The sequence below is a fragment of the Saccoglossus kowalevskii genome, chromosome 4 (assembly GCF_978046115.1).
Source record: "Saccoglossus kowalevskii chromosome 4, keSacKowa6.1, whole genome shotgun sequence".
NCBI lineage: Eukaryota > Metazoa > Hemichordata > Enteropneusta > Harrimaniidae > Saccoglossus > Saccoglossus kowalevskii.
Genome location: NC_140644.1, coordinates 19,122,133 through 19,140,700, shown reverse-complemented (window position 1 = coordinate 19,140,700; position 18,568 = coordinate 19,122,133). Strand labels below are relative to the sequence as shown.

The window sequence follows — 18,568 nt, the reverse complement described above, 5'->3', positions numbered from 1 at the left end:
TTTTTCCCAATGTGAAAATCTGTGAAAATCTGTCCATACACATGTCAAATCATAGGCGTTAATCTTGTAATAATATTATAGGTAATGATAATCTCCCAAATCCCATGAGAATACTATACTGGGTTTAAATCCCAACTCATGGAGAGAGTGTTTGCACAGTCTGATACACATTTGCAAAACTACCAATAAAATCTTAACAGAAAACAAGATGTAAGATAATTGATATAAGCGCTCTTATGAACTGGTCACCAACTATTTGCATTCTTTGGCAATTCAACATCTGTCCATTGTCATATGCTATGTCAACTCTGATTAGCCGTATGCTTTACATGCATTCCAATTACTATAACTATTTTTTACGAATCTATTCTCCTCTAAATGAAGCACTTTTTTTCTGAGATGAGACATTTGTTTTTATACTAAAATACTATTTTTGTAAGATATTTACATCAATCAAGGACATTCGGCAGACTGCTTTCCCACTGCCGTTTCAATCCTCAAACTTGTTTGTATTAAAAATTAATTATGACAATACATATTCATATTGAAACAAACTATGACAAAGGAAATAAAATTATACAACAAAGGGCATGGTCCACTATGTTTTAATAATTGTGGAAAAATGTTAATAACTTTATTACACTAACACAACATCTGAGGAAACGGTATGTAATTAATATCACATAGGCATAACAAAATGGTAAATGTAGGTGTATTACATGTATGGAGGGGCGGCAAGGGGTATTTTTGTAAGCTGCAATCTATTGTTTTTATTTTCGTAATAATGTAATTTAAATTAATAAAAAAAACGTAGATTAGGGCAAGATGTAAAATGTAATCAGGTATTGTATTCGCCCGCAGATCTTAAGCGTATAAAGCATTTTTCAGATTAAATATGGCAATTCGTACACAATTTCCAATTTTGATTCTTAAACACAAATTATCAAATATATTGTAAAAATGTAATTAGGAATTTGTTTTATCCGTAAAGCGTAAAAATCTATATTTTACTGTAAATGGAACGTTCATTTTATTTCTTGTAAAAACGTAAAATGCTTTTTTTATTTCCTGTAACTTGTACCAGCTATTCTCCTGTATGCACACAATGGTTTCCACAAGTATATGGAAGTATATATTAATAGAATAATAATTGATTTAGTAACATTCGTTATAAATATGTAAACAAAATGGATACTGTGTCATTTTTTCTCACGGATTTGCCACGTATTCCGTAGAGAAAGCCGTTAGTTATTTATTAGCCTCGTAACGCGTCGTCAGGTGTATTCAACAGCACCACCACCGACGAACAACGACAACTGCGCTCTCCCTTCAGGCCTCGAACCACCAACTGGCGTATCAGAGTTCGTAGCCCTGAAATCACGTGGTTGTTGATAGCCAATGTTTTTTTTTTTTTTTTGCAGCATTTTATCTGAAACGCGATGTGTGAGGGTGTACTTCAATTACATCATCTGTTAGACTTGTGTGTGAAGCTTTGTTCTTTGACAAGTACTGGTGACCTGTGGATCTGGGATAATGACAAGTTTTGTTTTCATCAATTTTGTAGTTAGAACTGGCGAACATGTGTTTTTTGTCCAGAATTCTATTATATTTCCGAGTTGTTATCTCAACATGTGTAGTATCTGTTCTTATCAGCTTAATATCTGATACGTTGCTCATTGAGCAACTCGATATTAAACTGATTTTTGAAAACAGGCCATGGAATAGGGGCTTGCTCCGTCCTGGCCACGGATTGACCCAGTATTGCAGTATTTCTGGGAATGGTCCACCTCATATACAATTTAATATCAGAATAAAACAAATCAACCCTTTGCGTCACCCGTTTTCTCCATTTTAATGCCCGATAGTGGGCGCTAATGGAACTTGTTAAAACCCTTATTCTTCGGCTGGACGGACGGTCCTAATTTGCATAATCGATTACGTCACCTGACGCTACGTATAAATATATATTTTTGGCTTAACTTTAGCTTCGATTGCCACAAAAGTCGCCGAGATAGTATGCAGGCGACTAGTTACTTTGTAACAAATAATAGCAACAAACATGCCATTAGGCATGAAAACAATATACGAAATTTCCGGGTTGTTATTTCAACATTTACCATTTTCGTGTTCGTATATGAGCTGGACCATTTATTTGCATATCTGCATATACCTCTGTGCTATGGCCGTTACTGGTTATCGCTTCTCGGCCTTTTGGCTAAGATCATGTGTAGTATCTGTTCTTATCAGCTTAATATCTGATACGTTGCTCATTGAGCAACTCGATATTAAACTGATTTTTGAAAACAGGCCATGGAATAGGGGCTTGCTCCGTCCTGGCCACGGATTGACCCAGTATTGCAGTATTTCTGGGAATGGTCCACCTCATATACAATTTAATATCAGAATAAAACAAATCAACCCTTTGCGTCACCCGTTTTCTCCATTTTAATGCCCGATAGTGGGCGCTAATGGAACTTGTTAAAACCCTTATTCTTCGGCTGGACGGACGGTCCTAATTTGCATAATCGATTACGTCACCTGACGCTACGTATAAATATATATTTTTGGCTTAACTTTAGCTTCGATTGCCACAAAAGTCGCCGAGATAGTATGCAGGCGACTAGTTACTTTGTAACAAATAATAGCAACAAACATGCCATTAGGCATGAAAACAATATACGAAATTTCCGGGTTGTTATTTCAACATTTACCATTTTCGTGTTCGTATATGAGCTGGACCATTTATTTGCATATCTGCATATACCTCTGTGCTATGGCCGTTACTGGTTATCGCTTCTCGGCCTTTTGGCTAAGATCATGTGTAGTATCTGTTCTTATCAGCTTAATATCTGATACGTTGCTCATTGAGCAACTCGATATTAAACTGATTTTTGAAAACAGGCCATGGAATAGGGGCTTGCTCCGTCCTGGCCACGGATTGACCCAGTATTGCAGTATTTCTGGGAATGGTCCACCTCATATACAATTTAATATCAGAATAAAACAAATCAACCCTTTGCGTCACCCGTTTTCTCCATTTTAATGCCCGATAGTGGGCGCTAATGGAACTTGTTAAAACCCTTATTCTTCGGCTGGACGGACGGTCCTAATTTGCATAATCGATTACGTCACCTGACGCTACGTATAAATATATATTTTTGGCTTAACTTTAGCTTCGATTGCCACAAAAGTCGCCGAGATAGTATGCAGGCGACTAGTTACTTTGTAACAAATAATAGCAACAAACATGCCATTAGGCATGAAAACAATATACGAAATTTCCGGGTTGTTATTTCAACATTTACCATTTTCGTGTTCGTATATGAGCTGGACCATTTATTTGCATATCTGCATATACCTCTGTGCTATGGCCGTTACTGGTTATCGCTTCTCGGCCTTTTGGCTAAGATCATGTGTAGTATCTGTTCTTATCAGCTTAATATCTGATACGTTGCTCATTGAGCAACTCGATATTAAACTGATTTTTGAAAACAGGCCATGGAATAGGGGCTTGCTCCGTCCTGGCCACGGATTGACCCAGTATTGCAGTATTTCTGGGAATGGTCCACCTCATATACAATTTAATATCAGAATAAAACAAATCAACCCTTTGCGTCACCCGTTTTCTCCATTTTAATGCCCGATAGTGGGCGCTAATGGAACTTGTTAAAACCCTTATTCTTCGGCTGGACGGACGGTCCTAATTTGCATAATCGATTACGTCACCTGACGCTACGTATAAATATATATTTTTGGCTTAACTTTAGCTTCGATTGCCACAAAAGTCGCCGAGATAGTATGCAGGCGACTAGTTACTTTGTAACAAATAATAGCAACAAACATGCCATTAGGCATGAAAACAATATACGAAATTTCCGGGTTGTTATTTCAACATTTACCATTTTCGTGTTCGTATATGAGCTGGACCATTTATTTGCATATCTGCATATACCTCTGTGCTATGGCCGTTACTGGTTATCGCTTCTCGGCCTTTTGGCTAAGATCATGTGTAGTATCTGTTCTTATCAGCTTAATATCTGATACGTTGCTCATTGAGCAACTCGATATTAAACTGATTTTTGAAAACAGGCCATGGAATAGGGGCTTGCTCCGTCCTGGCCACGGATTGACCCAGTATTGCAGTATTTCTGGGAATGGTCCACCTCATATACAATTTAATATCAGAATAAAACAAATCAACCCTTTGCGTCACCCGTTTTCTCCATTTTAATGCCCGATAGTGGGCGCTAATGGAACTTGTTAAAACCCTTATTCTTCGGCTGGACGGACGGTCCTAATTTGCATAATCGATTACGTCACCTGACGCTACGTATAAATATATATTTTTGGCTTAACTTTAGCTTCGATTGCCACAAAAGTCGCCGAGATAGTATGCAGGCGACTAGTTACTTTGTAACAAATAATAGCAACAAACATGCCATTAGGCATGAAAACAATATACGAAATTTCCGGGTTGTTATTTCAACATTTACCATTTTCTTGTTCGTATATGAGCTGGACCATTTATTTGCATATCTGCATATACCTCTGTGCTATGGCCGTTACTGGTTATCGCTTCTCGGCCTTTTGGCTAAGATCATGTGTAGTATCTGTTCTTATCAGCTTAATATCTGATACGTTGCTCATTGAGCAACTCGATATTAAACTGATTTTTGAAAACAGGCCATGGAATAGGGGCTTGCTCCGTCCTGGCCACGGATTGACCCAGTATTGCAGTATTTCTGGGAATGGTCCACCTCATATACAATTTAATATCAGAATAAAACAAATCAACCCTTTGCGTCACCCGTTTTCTCCATTTTAATGCCCGATAGTGGGCGCTAATGGAACTTGTTAAAACCCTTATTCTTCGGCTGGACGGACGGTCCTAATTTGCATAATCGATTACGTCACCTGACGCTACGTATAAATATATATTTTTGGCTTAACTTTAGCTTCGATTGCCACAAAAGTCGCCGAGATAGTATGCAGGCGACTAGTTACTTTGTAACAAATAATAGCAACAAACATGCCATTAGGCATGAAAACAATATACGAAATTTCCGGGTTGTTATTTCAACATTTACCATTTTCGTGTTCGTATATGAGCTGGACCATTTATTTGCATATCTGCATATACCTCTGTGCTATGGCCGTTACTGGTTATCGCTTCTCGGCCTTTTGGCTAAGATCATGTGTAGTATCTGTTCTTATCAGCTTAATATCTGATACGTTGCTCATTGAGCAACTCGATATTAAACTGATTTTTGAAAACAGGCCATGGAATAGGGGCTTGCTCCGTCCTGGCCACGGATTGACCCAGTATTGCAGTATTTCTGGGAATGGTCCACCTCATATACAATTTAATATCAGAATAAAACAAATCAACCCTTTGCGTCACCCGTTTTCTCCATTTTAATGCCCGATAGTGGGCACTAATGGAACTTGTTAAAACCCTTATTCTTCGGCTGGACGGACGGTCCTAATTTGCATAATCGATTACGTCACCTGACGCTACGTATAAATATATATTTTTGGCTTAACTTTAGCTTCGATTGCCACAAAAGTCGCCGAGATAGTATGCAGGCGACTAGTTACTTTGTAACAAATAATAGCAACAAACATGCCATTAGGCATGAAAACAATATACGAAATTTCCGGGTTGTTATTTCAACATTTACCATTTTCGTGTTCGTATATGAGCTGGACCATTTATTTGCATATCTGCATATACCTCTGTGCTATGGCCGTTACTGGTTATCGCTTCTCGGCCTTTTGGCTAAGATCATGTGTAGTATCTGTTCTTATCAGCTTAATATCTGATACGTTGCTCATTGAGCAACTCGATATTAAACTGATTTTTGAAAACAGGCCATGGAATAGGGGCTTGCTCCGTCCTGGCCACGGATTGACCCAGTATTGCAGTATTTCTGGGAATGGTCCACCTCATATACAATTTAATATCAGAATAAAACAAATCAACCCTTTGCGTCACCCGTTTTCTCCATTTTAATGCCCGATAGTGGGCGCTAATGGAACTTGTTAAAACCCTTATTCTTCGGCTGGACGGACGGTCCTAATTTGCATAATCGATTACGTCACCTGACGCTACGTATAAATATATATTTTTGGCTTAACTTTAGCTTCGATTGCCACAAAAGTCGCCGAGATAGTATGCAGGCGACTAGTTACTTTGTAACAAATAATAGCAACAAACATGCCATTAGGCATGAAAACAATATACGAAATTTCCGGGTTGTTATTTCAACATTTACCATTTTCGTGTTCGTATATGAGCTGGACCATTTATTTGCATATCTGCATATACCTCTGTGCTATGGCCGTTACTGGTTATCGCTTCTCGGCCTTTTGGCTAAGATCATGTGTAGTATCTGTTCTTATCAGCTTAATATCTGATACGTTGCTCATTGAGCAACTCGATATTAAACTGATTTTTGAAAACAGGCCATGGAATAGGGGCTTGCTCCGTCCTGGCCACGGATTGACCCAGTATTGCAGTATTTCTGGGAATGGTCCACCTCATATACAATTTAATATCAGAATAAAACAAATCAACCCTTTGCGTCACCCGTTTTCTCCATTTTAATGCCCGATAGTGGGCGCTAATGGAACTTGTTAAAACCCTTATTCTTCGGCTGGACGGACGGTCCTAATTTGCATAATCGATTACGTCACCTGACGCTACGTATAAATATATATTTTTGGCTTAACTTTAGCTTCGATTGCCACAAAAGTCGCCGAGATAGTATGCAGGCGACTAGTTACTTTGTAACAAATAATAGCAACAAACATGCCATTAGGCATGAAAACAATATACGAAATTTCCGGGTTGTTATTTCAACATTTACCATTTTCGTGTTCGTATATGAGCTGGACCATTTATTTGCATATCTGCATATACCTCTGTGCTATGGCCGTTACTGGTTATCGCTTCTCGGCCTTTTGGCTAAGATCATGTGTAGTATCTGTTCTTATCAGCTTAATATCTGATACGTTGCTCATTGAGCAACTCGATATTAAACTGATTTTTGAAAACAGGCCATGGAATAGGGGCTTGCTCCGTCCTGGCCACGGATTGACCCAGTATTGCAGTATTTCTGGGAATGGTCCACCTCATATACAATTTAATATCAGAATAAAACAAATCAACCCTTTGCGTCACCCGTTTTCTCCATTTTAATGCCCGATAGTGGGCGCTAATGGAACTTGTTAAAACCCTTATTCTTCGGCTGGACGGACGGTCCTAATTTGCATAATCGATTACGTCACCTGACGCTACGTATAAATATATATTTTTGGCTTAACTTTAGCTTCGATTGCCACAAAAGTCGCCGAGATAGTATGCAGGCGACTAGTTACTTTGTAACAAATAATAGCAACAAACATGCCATTAGGCATGAAAACAATATACGAAATTTCCGGGTTGTTATTTCAACATTTACCATTTTCGTGTTCGTATATGAGCTGGACCATTTATTTGCATATCTGCATATACCTCTGTGCTATGGCCGTTACTGGTTATCGCTTCTCGGCCTTTTGGCTAAGATCATGTGTAGTATCTGTTCTTATCAGCTTAATATCTGATACGTTGCTCATTGAGCAACTCGATATTAAACTGATTTTTGAAAACAGGCCATGGAATAGGGGCTTGCTCCGTCCTGGCCACGGATTGACCCAGTATTGCAGTATTTCTGGGAATGGTCCACCTCATATACAATTTAATATCAGAATAAAACAAATCAACCCTTTGCGTCACCCGTTTTCTCCATTTTAATGCCCGATAGTGGGCGCTAATGGAACTTGTTAAAACCCTTATTCTTCGGCTGGACGGACGGTCCTAATTTGCATAATCGATTACGTCACCTGACGCTACGTATAAATATATATTTTTGGCTTAACTTTAGCTTCGATTGCCACAAAAGTCGCCGAGATAGTATGCAGGCGACTAGTTACTTTGTAACAAATAATAGCAACAAACATGCCATTAGGCATGAAAACAATATACGAAATTTCCGGGTTGTTATTTCAACATTTACCATTTTCGTGTTCGTATATGAGCTGGACCATTTATTTGCATATCTGCATATACCTCTGTGCTATGGCCGTTACTGGTTATCGCTTCTCGGCCTTTTGGCTAAGATCATGTGTAGTATCTGTTCTTATCAGCTTAATATCTGATACGTTGCTCATTGAGCAACTCGATATTAAACTGATTTTTGAAAACAGGCCATGGAATAGGGGCTTGCTCCGTCCTGGCCACGGATTGACCCAGTATTGCAGTATTTCTGGGAATGGTCCACCTCATATACAATTTAATATCAGAATAAAACAAATCAACCCTTTGCGTCACCCGTTTTCTCCATTTTAATGCCCGATAGTGGGCGCTAATGGAACTTGTTAAAACCCTTATTCTTCGGCTGGACGGACGGTCCTAATTTGCATAATCGATTACGTCACCTGACGCTACGTATAAATATATATTTTTGGCTTAACTTTAGCTTCGATTGCCACAAAAGTCGCCGAGATAGTATGCAGGCGACTAGTTACTTTGTAACAAATAATAGCAACAAACATGCCATTAGGCATGAAAACAATATACGAAATTTCCGGGTTGTTATTTCAACATTTACCATTTTCGTGTTCGTATATGAGCTGGACCATTTATTTGCATATCTGCATATACCTCTGTGCTATGGCCGTTACTGGTTATCGCTTCTCGGCCTTTTGGCTAAGATCATGTGTAGTATCTGTTCTTATCAGCTTAATATCTGATACGTTGCTCATTGAGCAACTCGATATTAAACTGATTTTTGAAAACAGGCCATGGAATAGGGGCTTGCTCCGTCCTGGCCACGGATTGACCCAGTATTGCAGTATTTCTGGGAATGGTCCACCTCATATACAATTTAATATCAGAATAAAACAAATCAACCCTTTGCGTCACCCGTTTTCTCCATTTTAATGCCCGATAGTGGGCGCTAATGGAACTTGTTAAAACCCTTATTCTTCGGCTGGACGGACGGTCCTAATTTGCATAATCGATTACGTCACCTGACGCTACGTATAAATATATATTTTTGGCTTAACTTTAGCTTCGATTGCCACAAAAGTCGCCGAGATAGTATGCAGGCGACTAGTTACTTTGTAACAAATAATAGCAACAAACATGCCATTAGGCATGAAAACAATATACGAAATTTCCGGGTTGTTATTTCAACATTTACCATTTTCGTGTTCGTATATGAGCTGGACCATTTATTTGCATATCTGCATATACCTCTGTGCTATGGCCGTTACTGGTTATCGCTTCTCGGCCTTTTGGCTAAGATCATGTGTAGTATCTGTTCTTATCAGCTTAATATCTGATACGTTGCTCATTGAGCAACTCGATATTAAACTGATTTTTGAAAACAGGCCATGGAATAGGGGCTTGCTCCGTCCTGGCCACGGATTGACCCAGTATTGCAGTATTTCTGGGAATGGTCCACCTCATATACAATTTAATATCAGAATAAAACAAATCAACCCTTTGCGTCACCCGTTTTCTCCATTTTAATGCCCGATAGTGGGCGCTAATGGAACTTGTTAAAACCCTTATTCTTCGGCTGGACGGACGGTCCTAATTTGCATAATCGATTACGTCACCTGACGCTACGTATAAATATATATTTTTGGCTTAACTTTAGCTTCGATTGCCACAAAAGTCGCCGAGATAGTATGCAGGCGACTAGTTACTTTGTAACAAATAATAGCAACAAACATGCCATTAGGCATGAAAACAATATACGAAATTTCCGGGTTGTTATTTCAACATTTACCATTTTCGTGTTCGTATATGAGCTGGACCATTTATTTGCATATCTGCATATACCTCTGTGCTATGGCCGTTACTGGTTATCGCTTCTCGGCCTTTTGGCTAAGATCATGTGTAGTATCTGTTCTTATCAGCTTAATATCTGATACGTTGCTCATTGAGCAACTCGATATTAAACTGATTTTTGAAAACAGGCCATGGAATAGGGGCTTGCTCCGTCCTGGCCACGGATTGACCCAGTATTGCAGTATTTCTGGGAATGGTCCACCTCATATACAATTTAATATCAGAATAAAACAAATCAACCCTTTGCGTCACCCGTTTTCTCCATTTTAATGCCCGATAGTGGGCGCTAATGGAACTTGTTAAAACCCTTATTCTTCGGCTGGACGGACGGTCCTAATTTGCATAATCGATTACGTCACCTGACGCTACGTATAAATATATATTTTTGGCTTAACTTTAGCTTCGATTGCCACAAAAGTCGCCGAGATAGTATGCAGGCGACTAGTTACTTTGTAACAAATAATAGCAACAAACATGCCATTAGGCATGAAAACAATATACGAAATTTCCGGGTTGTTATTTCAACATTTACCATTTTCGTGTTCGTATATGAGCTGGACCATTTATTTGCATATCTGCATATACCTCTGTGCTATGGCCGTTACTGGTTATCGCTTCTCGGCCTTTTGGCTAAGATCTCTGCGCCCGTCCGCCAGACTTCGCTGCTTTAAAAGAGAACTTCCTGTTTTTTGCTGACTCATCAAGTCTCGGTCTGTTGTGTATTTGCTTTACTGTGAGTATTTATTTTATTATCCGTTTTATTAGTGGTTGGCCTTTATAGCCATGGCCGGTATTCGGCCAGGCGGTCGAAAGGACCGCACCCTATTGTTGAAGTTTTCAGAATATACTTCAACGAAAGACGTCTTCGAATTATTGAGTAAGGCTGGCGTTGACCCCAAAATCCACCTGGATGCAGTACAGCAGTTGCCGCGTTTTTCCTTTGACGTAAAATTCAGGCAGGTGGTTTTTCGAAACCAGTTCGAACAGGTTTTACAAGGGTTTGATGAATGCACCGTGGAATCCTACTCAGAAGTCACTGTTGTCACAGCTTTGTACATTGACCTGGATTTGGATAACAATTATGTAAAACAGATGCTGTCTCAATATGGTGAGGTTGTCGGGTCAAGGCTGTGTACTTTTGCAAACTTTCCTGGTATACTGAATGGAAATCGTGCGTACCAAATAAAATTGAAAAAGCACATTCCATCAGTGGTTCGGATTGCCAACAGAAACGTGTGGTTCACGTACTGGGGTCAGCCTAAGACTTGTTCTAAATGTGGCAGCATGGGTCACCTAGGAAAGGAATGCAAAAACATGAGGTGCTATCGTTGCCAGCAGGTGGGTCATGTTGTGGCTGAGTGCTCAAATAAAATCAAATGCACAGTGTGTGGCAATGAGGGCCACGTGTACCGCAACTGCCCTTTGTCTTTTGCAAACCGCGTGGCGAACCCCCCCGTATCAGAAGGTAATACTGCATCCGTCCCCGAGACTGAGCAGATTGTTAAAGACCAAGCTGAGAAAACGTCAGGTGTGCCAACTGAAATGACAACTGAAGTCACGTCCGAAATAGCCACTGATGAGGTCAAGGTGTCAATTTTTGGAGAGTCAACCAGTGAGTGGGACATGGATACTGATGGTACCGAGAGAACAGAGGCGTCAGTTTTACCGGGCGTGAAACGCCCCACACTGACAGACTCCGACAGTGGTGGCGAGGCAGTTAAAAGAAATAAACCTGAAGGAAAAAATGAGAGCACTGATGGCTGTGTGGCAGAGTCGACAAAAGTAGGAAAAGAAGAATCGATGGTACAGCGTGCGAAATCCCATCTCCGTTCTTGCCTGTTGAAAAATCTGAAACTTGTCCCTGTTACCTGTTCCAGAGTGACAGGACTGGCATGCGAAGAAACAAACACAGGTTGGGAAGCAGTAGTAAACCACTGCTCGACAGCGCACAAGCAAGGTAAAATAACCATTCCATGTGACTTCAGCAAATCATGTAAAAAGAAAAATCTAGTGTTTCCAAATCCGTCTGAGTGGCTGTCACACATGCACCAAATCCACCCACGTATCGTTCTATCCAAAGATGTGCAGTTTTTCGACAATTTCCTTATATCATAATGGAGTATATTATATGTATTTTTCTCATGGCGTTAACAATGCTCAACATATGTACAATTAATGTTAATGGTTTACAAGATAGTAATAAACGTAAAGTGTTTTTTCAACATTGCCGTGAGGCAAACTACGACATTGTCTGTGTACAAGAATCACATGTCAGTTCTACCAAGGACATGGACGAGTGGAGTAGAGAGTGGGGAGGCCGTACTCACTGGAGTTTGGGATCTAACTTCAGTTGTGGGACGGGTATTTTAATATCGCCAAGAGCGTCCCTTCAATGCTCGGCTGCTTTAACAGACACTGAGGGTCGAATTGTTGCGTGTAATATCACGGTCGAAAGCGGCCACACTTACCGTCTTTGCGCAGTGTACGCTCCAAACGCTCCGGGACAACGTTTACGTTTCCTTTCTGACTTACACTTATACTTGGGAACTCATAAAAATATTCTACTTTGTGGGGATTTTAATTGTGTTGACGGCAAAAAGGATTGTTTTGGTGGTTCTGAAAACAATACTTCCCGTTTTACTGGGACAAATGTACTTCGGGGAATGTGCGCCGATTTTGACTTAGTCGATATCTGGCGGTCACAAAACCCAGACACTCGTAGTTTCACTTGGAGAAATAAAAACAACACTATAGGTAGCCGACTTGATAGGTGGTACATTTCTGCTCAGTTAAAGGCTGACACCAATATTGCGTCATGCTCCTTTTCTGATCACGATTACGTGACTTTAAATATTTCTTTCACTCCGTCTGTATCCTTTGGACCGGGATTTTGGAAGTGTAATACCTCACTGCTTGCAAAATCAGAAGTCATCAACGAAATTAGGGAACGAGTATCAGAGTGGGTCACATTACAAGGAGCCTTTCCCAGTCTCAGTGAATGGTGGGACATGACAAAAACGAGAATTAAGTCGGTAATCCGTAAACACGCCCGTATTCAATCTGCAAAGCGTAAAGCAGAAATGCAAACTTTACAACAACAACTTAATTTGGCAGTGTCTCTTCTCAACCAGGGCGATCAATCTATTGAGGTAATTGCTAATTATAACCGCCTCAAAAGTAAAATGAACGACTTATTGGCAGGTCGCAGTGAAGGGGCCAAGGTGCGATCACGGGCGAAATTACTAGACAACAACGAAAAGCCCACCAAATATTTTTTTGCTCGTGAAAGAAAGCGAGGTAAAAAAAAACGAATCACTAGCGTTATTGATAGCGAAGACAACGTTCATACTGAACCTGAAGCGATCTCGCGTACTTTTACTGATTTTTACTCGTCCCTGTATTCTAACACAGCAAATTTAGATTTTGAAGAACAGAATTCATTTCTTTCAAAATTATCGACTTCTCTTTCTAACGATCAACAATCTGCGCTTGACTCACCGTTGACCTTAGCAGAGCTGACTCGTGCTCTGGCCGATATGCAAAACGACAAGTCACCAGGTTCTGACGGTTTTCCCAAGGAATTCTACATCGCCTGTTGGGATTTCACAGGCCCCATTCTCCTGGACGTATACAATGACTGTTTCCAAAAATCATGTCTCAGCTGTTCTCAACGTTTTGGTCTTATCACCCTCCTTAACAAGTCTGATGACAGCAACGCTAATTCACGACCCGAAAATAAACGCCCCATCTCACTTCTGAACGCAGACTATAAAATCTTGACAAAATCGCTTTGCAATAGATTGCGCCAAGTGCTACCCACCCTAACAAACACATATCAAACATGTGGAGTCAAGGGACGTAGCATTTTTGATAACTTAAGAATAATACGTGATTTTTGTTACTTTTCCAACTCACGCAACTTGCCAGGGGCCATCATATCGCTTGACCAAAAGAAAGCGTTTGACAGAGTAGACTGGGAATTTCTCCAGAGAGTATTGCAGAAAATGAACTTTGGTCCAAATTTGCGCCAGTGGATTAGTATTTTGTATACTGACATTGAAAGTGCCATTCTCATTAATGGAACAATTACTAGCCCTTTTAAATTGAGCAGAGGAGTGCGGCAAGGCTGTCCACTGTCCCCCCTTCTGTACGTGTTATTCTCTGAACCGTTTGCAGCAGCTGTGCGCACTGACGAGGCTATAAAAGGCTTCAGTATTCCAGGTCAGCGCGAAAGTGCAAAACTGCTGCAATACGCGGATGATAATACCGCTCTTGTAACAAATGATATCTCTATCGCGCGTATTTTCACTCATTGCTCTCAATTTTCCCGAGCCACCGGGAGTGAACTCAATTTGAACAAATGTAAAGGCATGTGTGTGGGAGCGTGGCGAACACGTGGTAACTTACCTAACAACATCAGGTGGACACGCAATAGCATCCAAGTCAACGGGATATGGGTTGGGGACGATGCACTGCAAACAAATTGGCGCGACCGTGTCACGCAATTTCGCAAGGTTATTGATTCATGGACCGGTAGAAAGCTTACTCTCCTTGGCAAAACTCTGGTTCTCAATTCAGTGGCGCTACCAATTTTCTGGTACGTCGCTGCGTTGTTTCCAATGCCAGTCGGCTATGCAAATGTCATTAACAAGTGCGTGTTTTCTTTCCTCTGGGGCAAGGGTAAAACAGAGCTTGTGAAAAGAGACGTTCTGTGCCTTCCCTTGGACAGGGGTGGATTGGCTCTAGCCAACGTTGTAATAAAGGCACAGGCCATGCTAGCTAGTCCCTTTTCTCAATTGTTCAATAGTACCAAACCCTGTGTTGATCTCATGAGGAGTTATGTTGTGTCTGACGTTAGATCACATTTCCCGAAACTTTGGTCTAATATGGTTCCCCACTACTCCGATATCCCACCATGGCATTCTGCGTTCATCACTATTATCAAACGTTTAGTCAGCTGTGCTATAGGCAAATCTATTACTTGGAGCTCCCTCACGGCAAAAGAAATATATTTTATTCTTTCCCCCACGACGGTCTGGCCACGAGTGGTGTCTCATAATCCGGGTATTTTATGGACAGAAGTCTGGCGCTCAACGCATGATAACATTCTAGATAATTCTCTGAAGGAAATGGCATGGAAATCGGCACACGGTGTACTGATAACACGTGACCGCCTGGCGCGATGGGGTCATATTCGCGAACCGCCGACTTGTCCACGGGAAGGATGCACATCAAGGGAAACAATTACGCATGCGTTGTATCACTGTAAACACGCTAGCTTTGTGTGGGCTTGGGTCGACGCCATTCTAGCGCGATTGAGCGGTACTCTATTACGTTGTAATGAAAATGACATCATATTTGGACTTACCTCAAACACTATGAATTTGCGTCAAACTTCTCTTCTTAACTTTGTACTTAACTCCGCCAAGCTTGTTTTATGGCGTACCCGCTGTCAAGCCGTGTTCGATCACAATTACCTTTCTTGTGACGAGGTCCTTGAACACGTTAGAAAAGAAATCCGCGCCCGTCTTCATGCCGATATCTACAGACTCTCGATCTCCGAATTTGTCCACCATTGGTGTATAAAAAACGTACTAGCCGTCCGTTCCCATGGCAAAATTAAAATTCTTGTATGATTTATTACAATTTGTTGTAAGTTGTCCAACAGTCTTGTTTAGTTTCACAGAATTCTTCTATTATTCTATAGGGGACATTGATTGGAATTCTCTCTCTTTGATGGATTTGATGCTGGATTTGCATTGCGGTTGTTCTGATATTAAATTGTATCCTTTATCCTTAGTTGCGATGTTGGTGATAGGCAGGGGTGATCGCACCATCTTTAACTTCGAACCGGCGTGGCCGGCCTGCCTTGGGGCGCCTCATTGCCTTTAATATAGATTGAAACATTTTTTGTTTAGTTGATTGATGTTACCCCCAAACCAAAAAGGAGTATCTGTTCTTATCAGCTTAATATCTGATACGTTGCTCATTGAGCAACTCGATATTAAACTGATTTTTGAAAACAGGCCATGGAATAGGGGCTTGCTCCGTCCTGGCCACGGATTGACCCAGTATTGCAGTATTTCTGGGAATGGTCCACCTCATATACAATTTAATATCAGAATAAAACAAATCAACCCTTTGCGTCACCCGTTTTCTCCATTTTAATGCCCGATAGTGGGCGCTAATGGAACTTGTTAAAACCCTTATTCTTCGGCTGGACGGACGGTCCTAATTTGCATAATCGATTACGTCACCTGACGCTACGTATAAATATATATTTTTGGCTTAACTTTAGCTTCGATTGCCACAAAAGTCGCCGAGATAGTATGCAGGCGACTAGTTACTTTGTAACAAATAATAGCAACAAACATGCCATTAGGCATGAAAACAATATACGAAATTTCCGGGTTGTTATTTCAACATTTACCATTTTCGTGTTCGTATATGAGCTGGACCATTTATTTGCATATCTGCATATACCTCTGTGCTATGGCCGTTACTGGTTATCGCTTCTCGGCCTTTTGGCTAAGATCATGTGTAGTATCTGTTCTTATCAGCTTAATATCTGATACGTTGCTCATTGAGCAACTCGATATTAAACTGATTTTTGAAAACAGGCCATGGAATAGGGGCTTGCTCCGTCCTGGCCACGGATTGACCCAGTATTGCAGTATTTCTGGGAATGGTCCACCTCATATACAATTTAATATCAGAATAAAACAAATCAACCCTTTGCGTCACCCGTTTTCTCCATTGTAATGCCCGATAGTGGGCGCTAATGGAACTTGTTAAAAACCTTATTCTTCGGCTGGACGGACGGTCCTAATTTGCATAATCGATTACGTCACCTGACGCTACGTATAAATATATATTTTTGGCTTAACTTTAGCTTCGATTGCCACAAAAGTCGCCGAGATAGTATGCAGGCGACTAGTTACTTTGTAACAAATAATAGCAACAAACATGCCATTAGGCATGAAAACAATATACGAAATTTCCGGGTTGTTATTTCAACATTTACCATTTTCGTGTTCGTATATGAGCTGGACCATTTATTTGCATATCTGCATATACCTCTGTGCTATGGCCGTTACTGGTTATCGCTTCTCGGCCTTTTGGCTAAGATCATGTGTAGTATCTGTTCTTATCAGCTTAATATCTGATACGTTGCTCATTGAGCAACTCGATATTAAACTGATTTTTGAAAACAGGCCATGGAATAGGGGCTTGCTCCGTCCTGGCCACGGATTGACCCAGTATTGCAGTATTTCTGGGAATGGTCCACCTCATATACAATTTAATATCAGAATAAAACAAATCAACCCTTTGCGTCACCCGTTTTCTCCATTTTAATGCCCGATAGTGGGCGCTAATGGAACTTGTTAAAACCCTTATTCTTCGGCTGGACGGACGGTCCTAATTTGCATAATCGATTACGTCACCTGACGCTACGTATAAATATATATTTTTGGCTTAACTTTAGCTTCGATTGCCACAAAAGTCGCCGAGATAGTATGCAGGCGACTAGTTACTTTGTAACAAATAATAGCAACAAACATGCCATTAGGCATGAAAACAATATACGAAATTTCCGGGTTGTTATTTCAACATTTACCATTTTCGTGTTCGTATATGAGCTGGACCATTTATTTGCATATCTGCATATACCTCTGTGCTATGGCCGTTACTGGTTATCGCTTCTCGGCCTTTTGGCTAAGATCATGTGTAGTATCTGTTCTTATCAGCTTAATATCTGATACGTTGCTCATTGAGCAACTCGATATTAAACTGATTTTTGAAAACAGGCCATGGAATAGGGGCTTGCTCCGTCCTGGCCACGGATTGACCCAGTATTGCAGTATTTCTGGGAATGGTCCACCTCATATACAATTTAATATCAGAATAAAACAAATCAACCCTTTGCGTCACCCGTTTTCTCCATTTTAATGCCCGATAGTGGGCGCTAATGGAACTTGTTAAAACCCTTATTCTTCGGCTGGACGGACGGTCCTAATTTGCATAATCGATTACGTCACCTGACGCTACGTATAAATATATATTTTTGGCTTAACTTTAGCTTCGATTGCCACAAAAGTCGCCGAGATAGTATGCAGGCGACTAGTTACTTTGTAACAAATAATAGCAACAAACATGCCATTAGGCATGAAAACAATATACGAAATTTCCGGGTTGTTATTTCAACATTTACCATTTTCGTGTTCGTATATGAGCTGGACCATTTATTTGCATATCTGCATATACCTCTGTGCTATGGCCGTTACTGGTTATCGCTTCTCGGCCTTTTGGCTAAGATCTCTGCGCCCGTTCGCCAGACTTCGCTGCTTTAAAAGAGAACTTCCTGTTTTTTGCTGACTCATCAAGTCTCGGTCTGTTGTGTATTTGCTTTACTGTGAGTATTTATTTTATTATCCGTTTTATTAGTGGTTGGCCTTTATAGCCATGGCCGGTATTCGGCCAGGCGGTCGAAAGGACCGCACCCTATTGTTGAAGTTTTCAGAATATACTTCAACGAAAGACGTCTTCGAATTATTGAGTAAGGCTGGCGTTGACCCCAAAATCCACCTGGATGCAGTACAGCAGTTGCCGCGTTTTTCCTTTGACGTAAAATTCAGGCAGGTGGTTTTTCGAAACCAGTTCGAACAG

At 40.6% G+C, this 18,568-nt stretch overlaps 18 non-coding genes and 1 pseudogene across 18 annotated transcripts; all 19 read left to right on the top strand.

Annotated features, from left to right (window-relative positions):
- Nucleotides 1-1,603: 1,603 nt before the first annotated feature.
- LOC144349446 (U2 spliceosomal RNA) lies at nucleotides 1,604-1,792 on the top strand. Its single transcript, XR_013419950.1, has one exon. It is a non-coding gene; the product is annotated as a U2 spliceosomal RNA (small nuclear RNA).
- A 403-nt stretch (nucleotides 1,793-2,195) lies between these two features.
- On the top strand, nucleotides 2,196-2,386 carry LOC144349447 (U2 spliceosomal RNA). Its single transcript, XR_014929330.1, has one exon. It is a non-coding gene; the product is annotated as a U2 spliceosomal RNA (small nuclear RNA).
- Nucleotides 2,387-2,789: 403 nt separating this feature from the next.
- On the top strand, nucleotides 2,790-2,980 carry LOC146746817 (U2 spliceosomal RNA). Its single transcript, XR_014929329.1, has one exon. It is a non-coding gene; the product is annotated as a U2 spliceosomal RNA (small nuclear RNA).
- Nucleotides 2,981-3,383: 403 nt separating this feature from the next.
- LOC146746816 (U2 spliceosomal RNA) lies at nucleotides 3,384-3,574 on the top strand. Its single transcript, XR_014929328.1, has one exon. It is a non-coding gene; the product is annotated as a U2 spliceosomal RNA (small nuclear RNA).
- Nucleotides 3,575-3,977: 403 nt separating this feature from the next.
- LOC146746815 (U2 spliceosomal RNA) lies at nucleotides 3,978-4,168 on the top strand. Its single transcript, XR_014929327.1, has one exon. It is a non-coding gene; the product is annotated as a U2 spliceosomal RNA (small nuclear RNA).
- A 403-nt stretch (nucleotides 4,169-4,571) lies between these two features.
- Nucleotides 4,572-4,762, top strand: LOC146746814 (U2 spliceosomal RNA). The gene has a single exon (XR_014929326.1). It is a non-coding gene; the product is annotated as a U2 spliceosomal RNA (small nuclear RNA).
- Nucleotides 4,763-5,165: 403 nt separating this feature from the next.
- Nucleotides 5,166-5,356, top strand: LOC146746813 (U2 spliceosomal RNA). The gene has a single exon (XR_014929325.1). It is a non-coding gene; the product is annotated as a U2 spliceosomal RNA (small nuclear RNA).
- A 403-nt stretch (nucleotides 5,357-5,759) lies between these two features.
- On the top strand, nucleotides 5,760-5,950 carry LOC146746812 (U2 spliceosomal RNA). Its single transcript, XR_014929324.1, has one exon. It is a non-coding gene; the product is annotated as a U2 spliceosomal RNA (small nuclear RNA).
- Nucleotides 5,951-6,353: 403 nt separating this feature from the next.
- Nucleotides 6,354-6,544, top strand: LOC144342593 (U2 spliceosomal RNA). Its single transcript, XR_013418806.1, has one exon. It is a non-coding gene; the product is annotated as a U2 spliceosomal RNA (small nuclear RNA).
- A 403-nt stretch (nucleotides 6,545-6,947) lies between these two features.
- LOC146746811 (U2 spliceosomal RNA) lies at nucleotides 6,948-7,138 on the top strand. The gene has a single exon (XR_014929323.1). It is a non-coding gene; the product is annotated as a U2 spliceosomal RNA (small nuclear RNA).
- A 403-nt stretch (nucleotides 7,139-7,541) lies between these two features.
- On the top strand, nucleotides 7,542-7,732 carry LOC146746810 (U2 spliceosomal RNA). The gene has a single exon (XR_014929322.1). It is a non-coding gene; the product is annotated as a U2 spliceosomal RNA (small nuclear RNA).
- Nucleotides 7,733-8,135: 403 nt separating this feature from the next.
- Nucleotides 8,136-8,326, top strand: LOC146746809 (U2 spliceosomal RNA). The gene has a single exon (XR_014929321.1). It is a non-coding gene; the product is annotated as a U2 spliceosomal RNA (small nuclear RNA).
- Nucleotides 8,327-8,729: 403 nt separating this feature from the next.
- Nucleotides 8,730-8,920, top strand: LOC146746808 (U2 spliceosomal RNA). Its single transcript, XR_014929320.1, has one exon. It is a non-coding gene; the product is annotated as a U2 spliceosomal RNA (small nuclear RNA).
- A 403-nt stretch (nucleotides 8,921-9,323) lies between these two features.
- LOC146746807 (U2 spliceosomal RNA) lies at nucleotides 9,324-9,514 on the top strand. The gene has a single exon (XR_014929319.1). It is a non-coding gene; the product is annotated as a U2 spliceosomal RNA (small nuclear RNA).
- Nucleotides 9,515-9,917: 403 nt separating this feature from the next.
- On the top strand, nucleotides 9,918-10,108 carry LOC146746806 (U2 spliceosomal RNA). The gene has a single exon (XR_014929318.1). It is a non-coding gene; the product is annotated as a U2 spliceosomal RNA (small nuclear RNA).
- Nucleotides 10,109-15,804: 5,696 nt separating this feature from the next.
- On the top strand, nucleotides 15,805-16,006 carry LOC146746805 (U2 spliceosomal RNA; annotated as a pseudogene).
- A 403-nt stretch (nucleotides 16,007-16,409) lies between these two features.
- On the top strand, nucleotides 16,410-16,600 carry LOC146746804 (U2 spliceosomal RNA). The gene has a single exon (XR_014929317.1). It is a non-coding gene; the product is annotated as a U2 spliceosomal RNA (small nuclear RNA).
- Nucleotides 16,601-17,003: 403 nt separating this feature from the next.
- On the top strand, nucleotides 17,004-17,194 carry LOC146746803 (U2 spliceosomal RNA). The gene has a single exon (XR_014929316.1). It is a non-coding gene; the product is annotated as a U2 spliceosomal RNA (small nuclear RNA).
- A 403-nt stretch (nucleotides 17,195-17,597) lies between these two features.
- On the top strand, nucleotides 17,598-17,788 carry LOC146746802 (U2 spliceosomal RNA). The gene has a single exon (XR_014929315.1). It is a non-coding gene; the product is annotated as a U2 spliceosomal RNA (small nuclear RNA).
- Nucleotides 17,789-18,568: the final 780 nt, after the last annotated feature.